The sequence below is a fragment of the Zingiber officinale genome, chromosome 3A, assembly GCF_018446385.1.
Source record: "Zingiber officinale cultivar Zhangliang chromosome 3A, Zo_v1.1, whole genome shotgun sequence".
Taxonomy (NCBI): Eukaryota; Viridiplantae; Streptophyta; class Magnoliopsida; order Zingiberales; family Zingiberaceae; genus Zingiber; species Zingiber officinale.
This window is the reverse complement of record NC_055990.1, coordinates 12329177-12340690: the sequence shown is the minus strand read 5'-3', so window position 1 is coordinate 12340690 and position 11514 is coordinate 12329177.

The following is an 11514-nucleotide window of genomic DNA, read 5'->3' as shown; positions in this document are numbered from 1 at the left end:
ACAATACATCAATACTACAAGACCTAACTTAACTCGGTTGACCACATCAAAATTAACTCAGGGTACTTACAATCAAAACATCCAAAATCCTTATCCATAAGAAACCATTCTTCTTCCTCACTATTGTTCCTCTACCTCTCGCTTTCGGTGATAGCGATCCAGCTATCCTCCTTAAGTCAATGTCCGACTAACACTCAAATATAGGAGCTCTCGCTAGCGAATGCTCTCTTGCTGAGGTAGTTCGCTTCGACCTCAACCTCTGACAATTCTAGACAACTGCAACCACTGTACTTAGTTGCCAAAGCCATCCTTAGCTTGATAGTGTTGGCGTAGCGGGGTCGGGAAGAGAGGGTTGAATCGCCTGAAATACTAAAATACCATTCTTGTTCTTTCAACTCTATTTAAAATGCAACAATGATAATAAAATAAAAGTGACAAAAAAATAAGGAAGAGACTCAGGATTTACTTCGTTACAACTTAGTTGATTGTTAATCTAAGTCAGTTACAAAACTTACTAAGAATCTCCTTCTCTAAAGGCGGAGAAGCCTTTTACACACAATGAAATCTGAAACAATTGTTAGGAAGTTAATACAAGAGTTGATATACTATTTCCTAGCTCCAGGGGCCTTTTTATAGCTCCTGGAAATCCTATCCGTAGCTTAAGGGCGCCTCCAAGGGGGATGGAGGGCGCCTCCAGCGAGGCAGCAGTGGATAAAGGTTTATCCGCTGACAATGGCTACTTTGGCTAGGTCGAGGACGCCTTTCATAGGCATGGAAGGCGCCTCCCATGCTTATGGAGGGTGCCTTCCATGCCCATGGAAGACGCCCTTCGCTTGAAGGAAGCGGAGGCGCATGGGGTGCCTCGGAGGCGCCTTCAGCAAATTCTTCAGCCTCCATATGGTCTTGAGCTGCTCTGATCACCTGGGTGATTACGGCCTACCGAAATAGGACTCACCCGAATCTAATTTCCGACCTTCTCCTCAAGCAGACTTCCGCTCCGGCTTCTCGTCCCTCGAACGTCGCGTATGCTCTTTTCATCACCAGTATACTCTTCCGCAGTACTTCGTCCCTCGAATGCACCGAGTTTATCAACTCTCTTCTCGTGTCATCCTTCTCGCTAGATGTGTCTTCCGCTCGACTTCCTATGCTCCTAACCTTCTACACATTAGACACAAGGATCAAACCAAAACATGACCTAACCTAACTTGGTTAATCACATTAAAACAAATACAGGGTTCAACAATCTCCCCCTTTTTGATGTGCATCAACCCAATTTCAAGTTAGGGTAAAACAAACAGATAAAAAAAATTTACAAAACATTTTAAATATTAAATTACAATATAAGAAATTGCAAAAACAAGTATAATGCCATTTGAGTTAGAAATATTCAAATTGAAAAAAAAATCCTCACTCTCCCTAACTCCCCTAAACTTGTATCTTTCCTCCTCCTTTGATTACATAAAAAAAATAATAGGAAAAAAAGTAAATCTTGCCAGTTAACCAATTTCTAAGTCATGAAATTTTCAAATAATTGACAAATATTAAAAGCATTATTTATCTAATTTGACAAGCTTATCAGTTTGCCAATTAAATATTTAATTCAATAATTGGTTTTCAGGCTGTGGTGAGGCACTAGACCTTCTTGGTTATTGGATTATCAACCACTTCTAGACAAAGCCTTTTAAAATATTTAAAATTTAATTTTTTTGAAAGCCAAAAACAAATGTTTAATAAGATTTTAGAACCCAATACAGGTTCCTTCCTATTGGGTTAATCAAAAAATTAGGGGGTATATAATTTTTTGAAAATTTTCTAATTTGGCCTTGGTGATGTCTAATATACCAGTTTAACCTGCCATGAATTCTAAGTTTTTATTTTTTAAAGTTATTTAATTCTGAGCATGCACCTTTTTATAAACTATCGATTTGCATTTTCAAGTTATCATTTTCAACCTTTAAATAGTTTAATTGTCCTTTTAAATCATCGTTCTCTTTTTCTAATTTTTTCAAATCTTTGGTAAGAATTTTAATAAACTGAAAGGTCTACTTGGGGGATAGAGCATCTCACTTACCTTAAGTTCTGATGTTCTCCCTTCATCATTGCTTTCTTATGATGATCCTCCCCCTTCATCTATGCTCATCTCGGAGTTGGTCTCATCTTTTTCTTGATGGATTGTCATTAGGGCTAGTCCGGCGAAAGGTTTGACCTCTGATTTGGACAATGTTTCATCCCATATCGCCTTTATGGTCTTGTATTTATTCTTTTGGACATGCTTCTTGTTCTTGTCTTTGTCCTTCTCATTGACTTTAACTTAGGGCAGTTGTCTTTAACGTACCCTTCTTCATTGTAGTGGTAGCATCTGATTATTCTTCTCTTTCTATCCTGCGGATGGTTAGATTTTCTAGATTTAAGTACTTTTTAAAAACATCTTACCATCATTACCATTTCGTCATCGTTGAGAGAGGACTTTTCCGTTTTTTCCTTAAGGGCAATGTCATGCTTCGGCTCCTTCTTTGTATCTGCACATCTCGATTCATGGACTTCAAAAGTTAAAAATAACTCTTCTACGGTAACAGATTCTAAATCTTTAGAGATATAGTAGACATCTACTAATGATGCCCATTTCGTATTTCTAGGGAATGCATTAAGAGCGTACTTTAGCGTATCTTGATTGCTTACCTTTTCTCCGAGATTCGAAAGTCCGGTGATGAGCTCCTTAATCCTCGAGTGAAGGTGTGTAATGATTTCGTCTTCTTCAAATCGAAGGTTGGTGAGTTGGTTGCGAAGTAGGTCCCGTCTCGCAAGTTTCGCCTTCGAGATTCCTTCGTGTAGTTCTAGGAATTTCTCCCAGAGTTCTTTTGTGGACTCGTAGGCTTCGATCCGGTTGACTTCTTGTGACAGTAAAATGCTCAGCAGATGAAACTCTATTTTTTCGTTTTCCACGAAGTCACCTTGTTCCTTCTTCATCAATTGAAATTTTTCCTTGCCCTTGGGTGTTTCAAAATCAAATTTCATTATTAATAATAAATTAAAGTCTGTTTTGAAAAATACTTACATTCTCTTTTTCTAGTTTGCAAATTCCCCATTGAACTTTGGTAGGTAGATGCTCGGTCCAGCCATCTCCTGTGCTTCGTTCGGCGATTAGTCCTCCTGAAGCGTTCTAGCTCTGATACCACTTGTTGGCGCAGCGGGGCCGACAAGATAGTGTTGAATTGCCTAAAATACTAAAATACCCTTCTCGTTCTTTCAACTCTATTTAAAATGCAACAATAATAATAAAATAAAAGTTCTAAAAAGTTATGTACCCAGTCCAATAGATAGTTGAAGACGACAGTGGCATCTGACTAATAGCCTGACCATGTCAAGTGTACGACTCAGCCATTATCCGTTCTAGTGCCTGACCTTGCACTGCTTGGCCAATTGATTCCCAACCCTTAGTGCATGTGGGGGCTATGTAGCATGTATGTCATCTCGCGTGGCCAATACTTCAGGTCATTAGGATATTCCTTTACGTTAGTTATATAAGGTTCGACGATTGTATATAAAGGTACGATTTTTCTTCTCATGTACAAAGACCACTCTTCTCTCTAGAATTACTCCTTTTTTTCTCATGCACGTGCGAGCTCTTAATTTCCATCCCATCATTGACTTGACTATCAAAGAGGTCACGCCGATGCTCATTGACACGTGTTAATTCACAGGACTTTGATGCTAGACTGGCCAGAGGACGAACATAGCTGTAATTTCGAAGGAAAGGAGAGAGGAGGAGCTCGAGTGCATTAAGGAGGACACTATTAAATTGATATCGTCTGTGGGAACATCCTTGTCCTAAACTCACTTGGGCCTCACTCTACTAACACAAGACTCTAACCGTATATCCACTTTTAGGAATATCCTAGTTGGGAACATCCCCGCTCTTTTAACATAGGACTCCAATTGTGTACTCACTTTGGGAACATCGCCACTAGGAATATCCCTGCTTTACTAACACATAACTTCAATGGTGCACTTACTTTGGGAGCATCCCTACTCTGCTAACACAAGACTGCAACCGTGCACCCACTATTGTGAGCATCTCGGTTGGAAACATCCCCACTCTAATAACACATATCTTCAATCGTGCACCCACTATTAGAAACATCTCCACTATGCTAACATAGGGCTTTAACCCTGCACTCACTTTTGGAACATTCCCGTTGGGAACATCCTTGCTTGGCTTACTCTTACAATGGCGCTCTTTTCCAGGAGGTTTTTTTCATATCAGTGCAATCGATCTCTGGTCAAGGTTGACTAGGTTAACTAAGTTTGAGTTGATTCAAGTTAGATTTAAATGTTAGTTTATCAAGAAAAAGTCAAGTAAGCCAAGATTGATCGGATAATCGACAAGAAGTGAAAAGTCCAAGAGGTTATGGTTGACCAGATATTTGGTAATTAGAAGTCCAACAAAGAGTTGACATGAAACAAGAAGTCCAAGTGGGTCACAGTTAATCAGACACTTGGTGGTCGAAAGTCCAACGGAGAATTGGTAAGAGGAAAGTACAAGTGGATCATGGTTGATCTAACACTTGGTGACTGAAGATGAGAAAATTCAAGTGGATCATGGTTGACTAGAATTAGTGATCGAAAATGATGGAAGACCAAGGATAAAACACTTAACACATGAATGAAGTCCTAATAGGTCAAGGTTGACTGAATGCTAAGCAATGGTAAAGTTTTAATAGGTGATTGGATGCTCGGCAATGGTGAAATCCCAATAAGTCAAGGTTGACCAGATATTGGACAATGAAAAGTTTGACAAGTTAAGAGTTACTAGATGTTGAGTGAAAGAAGTCTTAGTAGGTTGAAGTTAACTAAATACTAGGCAAGCCAAGATTTCAACTTTAGAATGATTGAAATAGGGGTAGCAATTGATTGTTAGAAAGTGGCAATCGATTGCTAAACCCTAAAACTTCAAATTTGTGGCTTAAAAGAGTAAAGAGGGTTTGTTGGAACTTAATAATTGATTATTGAAAAATAATAATTGATTGCTAGAACTCAACATTCAATTGTTGGAATCCAACAATTGACTACTAGCACTGTAGCAACAAATAAAATTATTGTAACTTAATTGCCCGATTCAATTGTTGGCTACCAATCAACTACTAGCACTATAGCATTGTACAGAATATTGAAAAATCTATTATTTGGTTTGACTATTCATCAGTAGATTGGTGATGGTCAAACTTATGTGGAAAGAGCTCTTCTACAAGTGTAATGGTTAGATTTGACTGGATAGTTGATGGAAGCTGACAATCTACTAGTAGACGGAAATAAACCTGAGCAACAACTTATAAAAGAAGGTTTTAAAGAAATTTGAAGAAGCTAATTCTTAAGGGTTTGAAGATAAACTGTTCTTGTATTTTTGGACTATTAAGAGGCAATTGTAAACAATAAGAAAGCATCCAAAGTAAAATTCTTGTAAAGTAGTTTACTTTCATGTATTTGCTTTTGTATTTCATATTGGTTGTATTTGTTGCAAGAAAAGATTGTAAGAGTCTTCTCCACCTTGAAAGGTATTCGAGAATGAGAAAGTTAGTGATGGTAGTCATTAGTTTAAATACCTCGGGTTAGTTTTGATGTGGTCAGTCAAGTTAAGTTAGGTCATGCAGTTTTAATGCTTTGTGTCTGAGTGTGCAAGAACTTAGGAGCACAAGAAGTTGAGTGGAAGACACAATGGACAAGAAGAATGGCATGGGAAGTAAGTCTACAGGCTAAGGATGCATCCAATGGACAAGAAATTGTGAAAAAGTATATCGGTGGATGAGAAGGATGCACGCGACATTTCTGAGGGAAGAGAAGTCGGGGAGGAACCCTTGCTCAAGGAGAAGGTCGGAGTTGGGTTCAAGTGAGCTCAACTCTGGATGATCGAAGCATCACCGAAGCGAGCACAAAGAAAAGAATGGTCAATGTGTAATTGACCATTCGATGAACGGTGCTCGAGGCACCTTTAATGGCTATAAAGGCGCCTCGAGCATCAACAACACCGCTGCTAGATGCGCCTCTGATAAATGGTACCGAGGCGCCTCCAATCACATTAAGGTCGCCTCCAACCAGTTAGAGTCGTTGGCGGACCTTTTGAAAGTGGATAAAACTTTATCCACTTAGAGGCACCCTGTATGACTTTGGAGGCGCCTCCAAGCAATGGTAACTAATCTCAGGAGGCTATAAAAAGCCTCCCTGGAGCTAGAAATTAGATGCCAATCATTGTATTCATCTTCGTAGCTATTCTTGAGCTTTCAAAGACTGTAACAGGCTACTACGCCTTCACGAATGAGATTTTTAGTGGAGCTTGCAACTGCTTTAGATTAACAACCACTTAGGTTGTAACAAAGTAAAATTCTTTTGTCCTCTTACTTATTTGTATATGTTTTTATTTGTGTTTAATTAATATTGTGCCCTTGCTCTGTTCAAAAGTAAGAGATTATTCTAACATTTTTCAAGGCTATTCACCTCCTCTAGCTGATCTACATGGATCAACAATTGGTATCAGAGCTCAATCTCTTTAGAAGGACTAACCGTCGTCTAAAGCAATAAGACTATGACCGGATCGAGTATCCACCCACTAGTGTTCGAGGGGGAATTTGCATTTTGGAAGTGACGTATGGAAGTATTTATCAAAATCGATGTCAACATTTTATTAACAATTAAATATGATTTTGAAATGCCCAAAAGCAAAGATGGAAAAGAACTCGAGGAGCATTGTTGGACTAACAAGCATCGCAACGAATTTATAGCAAATGGTAAGGCTAAGTTCCATCTTTTGAGTGTGCTACCTGCTCAAGAATGCAAAAGAATTAGTGCCTACGAATCTACCAAAAAACTTTATGAAAAGTTCTTGGAACTCTATGAAGAACCAAAAGAGGCAGAATCTTACTCCTTGATGGATATTGATTCGTCTTCAGAAGACTCCGAGATCGAGGAGATTGTAAGAACAACATTAATAGATGAATACCTGCCTGAAGATGACGAAGCCACTTCGAAAGTGAGCAACAATGAAGGGGGAGCATCTATCGATGAGTACTTTGAGATACTAAGTGAGGTATGTAACTATCCTTTCGATTAATTATGTGAATGTATTAAAACGCTAAGTAGATCATTTTGTAAAACTAGGATAAAATATTTAGATTCAAAGAAAAACCTTGTCTCCTTAGTAAAATTTTTTGACAAAATTAAAAATGAAAATGCAAAACTAAAAGAGCAAATCGAATTACTAAAAAAGAATGATGCATGCTTGAATTTTTCTCCGATTTTAAACTTTAGAAATTATAAAGGGTTTAATTGGTATTTAAAAAAATATAGAGGTCAAATTGTAAAAGTACCAAAAAATTATATCCCTAAAAAATGTTTAATAAATACTAGTGATCGTGCACACGCGCGTGTGTAATATAATACATTGAAATCATATTGACCCTTTTATAATGAAATTATATTAATTAAAGTATTTTAGCATTAAAATACTAAAGTAGAGTCATTAAGGTAAAGTACCTGACTTTTGAAAATCTGAATTATTTGGGTCTTTGAAAATCTGAATTGTTTAGATTTTCGAATGTCACCCTTACGTTCAGAATCAAGAATTAATTATTTGGGTAAGATTCGTCAGACTCATGCAATAATGCAAGGGTGACGCAATTAATTATTTGGGTAAGATTCGTCAGACCCATGCAATAATGCAAGGGTGACACTAGAGAATCCCAACAACAAACTACTGTAACAGACTTCCCTATGAAAAAAAAATTAATTTAATATTATACTTATTTTAGTAAAAAAAAATGAAGAAAAGTATATTTTTTAACATTGTCGGCCTAAAATATTTATAGAAGCTTTTTTGATCATAGTGTTGTCAATTCTAAGATGTGGGACTAAAGAGAACTATATTTTTTATATAAAACAACCAGAGAAAATTAATGATGATAAAAATTCATAATAATACGCCGCAGGCCTCGAACTCTAGATCACTGATTGTTTCGCTTGTGGAATTACTAATAAATCTTGAAATTATTTTTAGTGTGAATAGAAAAAATGATATTAAGGTAAATTCATTTTAGGCTTCACCAAAGTTAGTTAGTAAAGGGGGAAGATTTTTAATAAAATAGTAAGATAATAAGATAATAGGTAGGAATTGATTCTGTGTTCCAAAATTCATTTTGACATGTTAGATTTTTTTTTATAGTTAGTTAGAAATTTGAATTGTTTTAACTTTTTTTTTTTGGTAAAATTAAGTATTTCCTATTATATTTTCTATCCAATTCTTTGTTTGTAAAAAATAAAAATATTATCTACTAAGAAAAAAAATTGAAAATTTTGAAAGTTATATTATTTTTTATAATTTTTTTAACAAGAATTATATTTTTTAATTTAAAATTATTTTAAAATTTTATTTTTATAAATCTTAATTTTTATCTGATAAAATATTATATTTTCTATTGCTAAAAAATATTTTGAAATTCTTCTACTATTATATTAATTATTATGATTTTTTTAATCTAAAATCATGTTTTAATAATTAAAAATTCTTGAAAATTTATTTTTTTAAACTTAATTTTTCTATGGATAAAAATTATATTTTATATATTTAGAAAATTTATCAAGATTTCTTGAAGTCTAAAAGTATTTTTTATCATTAAGTTTCAAAAATACATATTTCAGTTCTAAAATATTTATTCTAAAAAGAAACAAATAATATTTTTATGAAAAATTTTATTCTGGTCCAAACAGTTCTATAAAATATTGTCAAAAATGTTCAAGATTTTTTATAACATAAAAATAATTTTAAAATTATTTTTGGCAAAAATATGCAATATTTCTTCAAAAATATTTATGTAACACAATATTTTGGTAAAAATACAGGAGTTTAAAATTTGACAACCAAAGCCTAAAATTTTTCTTATATTTTTCTGCTATTATTTTTCTATATGATCAAGGAGAGATTAATGAGATATTAAGTTTAAAGGGAGATTCTATTTAAAATTGCAATATTTATTTGCAATATGTTTAATTCTCATATTTAAACTTTTTACTTGTTTGTTCATCCTAAGTTAACTTGGATTAATATACATTAAAAATGGAAAGATTATAAGTACCTCAGGTTAGTTTTGATGTGGTCAACTAAATTAAGTTAGGTCTTACGATTTTGATGTCTTGTGTCCAAGTATATAGGAACTTAGGAACATAAGAAGTCGAGCAAAAGATACAGTGGACAATAAAGATGTCACGAGAAGTGAGTTGACGGGCTTGGGGTGCATCCGAGGGACGAGAAGTTGTGGAATAGTATACCAGTGGACGAAAAGGACGTGTTCGGCGCTTCCGAGGGACGAGAAGCCGGGGAGGAAACCTACTCGAGGAAAAGGTCGAATTTGGGTTCGGGTGAGCTTAACTCTGGACGACCGGAAATCACCCAAGTGAGCGTGAAGAAAAGAATTGTCAATGTGTAATTGACCATTCGATGAACAGTGCTCGAGACACCTTCAATAGTTGTGAAGGCGCCTCAGGCATCAGTAGCACCGCTATCAATAAAGGCACTGGAGGCGCCTCCGTTGGACTAGAGATGCCTTAGATCATCAGTGCCGAGGCGCGTCCAATCATATTGAGGCCACCTCCAACCAATCAAAGTCCTTGGCTGACCGTTTGAAAGTGGATAAAACATTATCCACTTGGAGTTGCCCTGGATGGCTTTGGAGGTACCTCTAAGTAAAGATAACTTATCCCAGGAGGCTATAAAAAGCTTCATAGAGCTAAGAATTAAATATCAATAAGTGTATTCATCTTCCTAGCTATTTCTAAGGTTTTAAAGACTGTAAAAGGTTACTCCACATTCACAAAGAGATTTTTAATAGAGTTTTCAACTACCTTAGATTAACAACCACCTATGTTGTAATTGTTAGAACACTTAGGTGAGCTAGAGGGGGATGATTAACTCGAATCACTTCTTCAATGATTTGTTGCAACGAATAATTGAAGCAAACATTAACACCCTTGATTTAACTTGGTATCCATCTCCTTAAGGTGACTAATCCAAGGGTCCACTCTCCTCACTCACAGTATTGATCTCTTGGCTACCGGCTAGAGGAGGTGATTAAAAACAAATACCTTTCTCGGAACTTTGGAAATAAATCACTTGTATAAAAAGAAACTGATTAATAGACAAGAAAAAGAGGCATAACAATTTACTTAGTTTGCAATCAGGGGATTGCTAATCCAAGATATTTGAAAACTCACTAATGTCTCATTTAGGCGAAGAAACTTCTTACAGCAGTCAAAGCTCATAACTACAAAGCTGAATTCAATTAAGATCGATTACAAGTGTTGTTGTTAGCTTCTGGGATCAGGGATGTATTTATAACCCTGATCGGGGTGCCTGGAAGTGTTCTAGGCGCCTGAAGGAGGATAAAATTTTATCCTCGTCGCAACGGATCACGACAGCTGACATTTCAATAAAGTTTCTGGTCCAGGTGCTTGGACCAGGTCTGGGCGCTCAAACCGAGCTGTTCCAACTCTACCAGGGAGCGCGCCTGGGTCGTGTAACGCCCGCCCTCCCTGCTACTCAAAGGGACGGGGCTACTTACTTACTTAACCATTCCAGGATACATACATATTCAAAAATTCTTTCTTATAACTTAAAGTAGCGGAAATGTCATAGAGTTATACTGGAATGTAACATAAATACAATGGTTCCTGTCAAACATAACAAAACATTATAGCAGGTCTTATTCGTCCCAGCCGAGCCACTGCCACACACACACCTCCTTGCCTCTCCTGCAGCTCCCCTAGGTCATCCATCCCTTGCCTTTATCTGTGGTACAAGGAAGTAAGCTATGAGCACACGGGCTCAGTAAGATTCTTTCCTACTCACAAAAATCCGTATCTCAAGCATAATCATACAAGCATATCATCATTGAACAAATAACATAATCATCACTATGTGAGCATGGTTTCTTATCATAACATATTCTTATGAGTCATGTTTCTAACATATCATAAACAAAGTAATCATATGAGGTGAACCATGGGAAGCATAACATATCATGAACATGGAAAGAAACATATCATGTAAGAATGGGTGCATTATGCAAAATGTCTTTTTTTAAAACATATGTCATGTTGAGTGCAAAATGTCTTTATACATATCTTTTAATACTTGAACATAATATCATCATCATGAGGGCCCGGCTTGTACCACATACATACATAAATGCGCGCAATCCCTAGGACAGGGTAGCTAGCCCCGAACCTACTAGGGATTTAGACCCGTTCATAGTCCGTCGGTCTAAGGGCGTACTAAGGAGCCCATCCCTTTTTACTAGACCCGTTCATAGTCCGTCGGTCTAGGGGCGCTTATGGAGCCCACCCTTGGTACAAGCCATACAAAGTAAAGTGCATGTCATGCATATCATATCATCATAAGGTCATGCTCTTGTCTTAACATGAAGAGTGCTCTTAATCCCAACTTAAGGGAAGCAACTCTTTGTCATTTTCTTA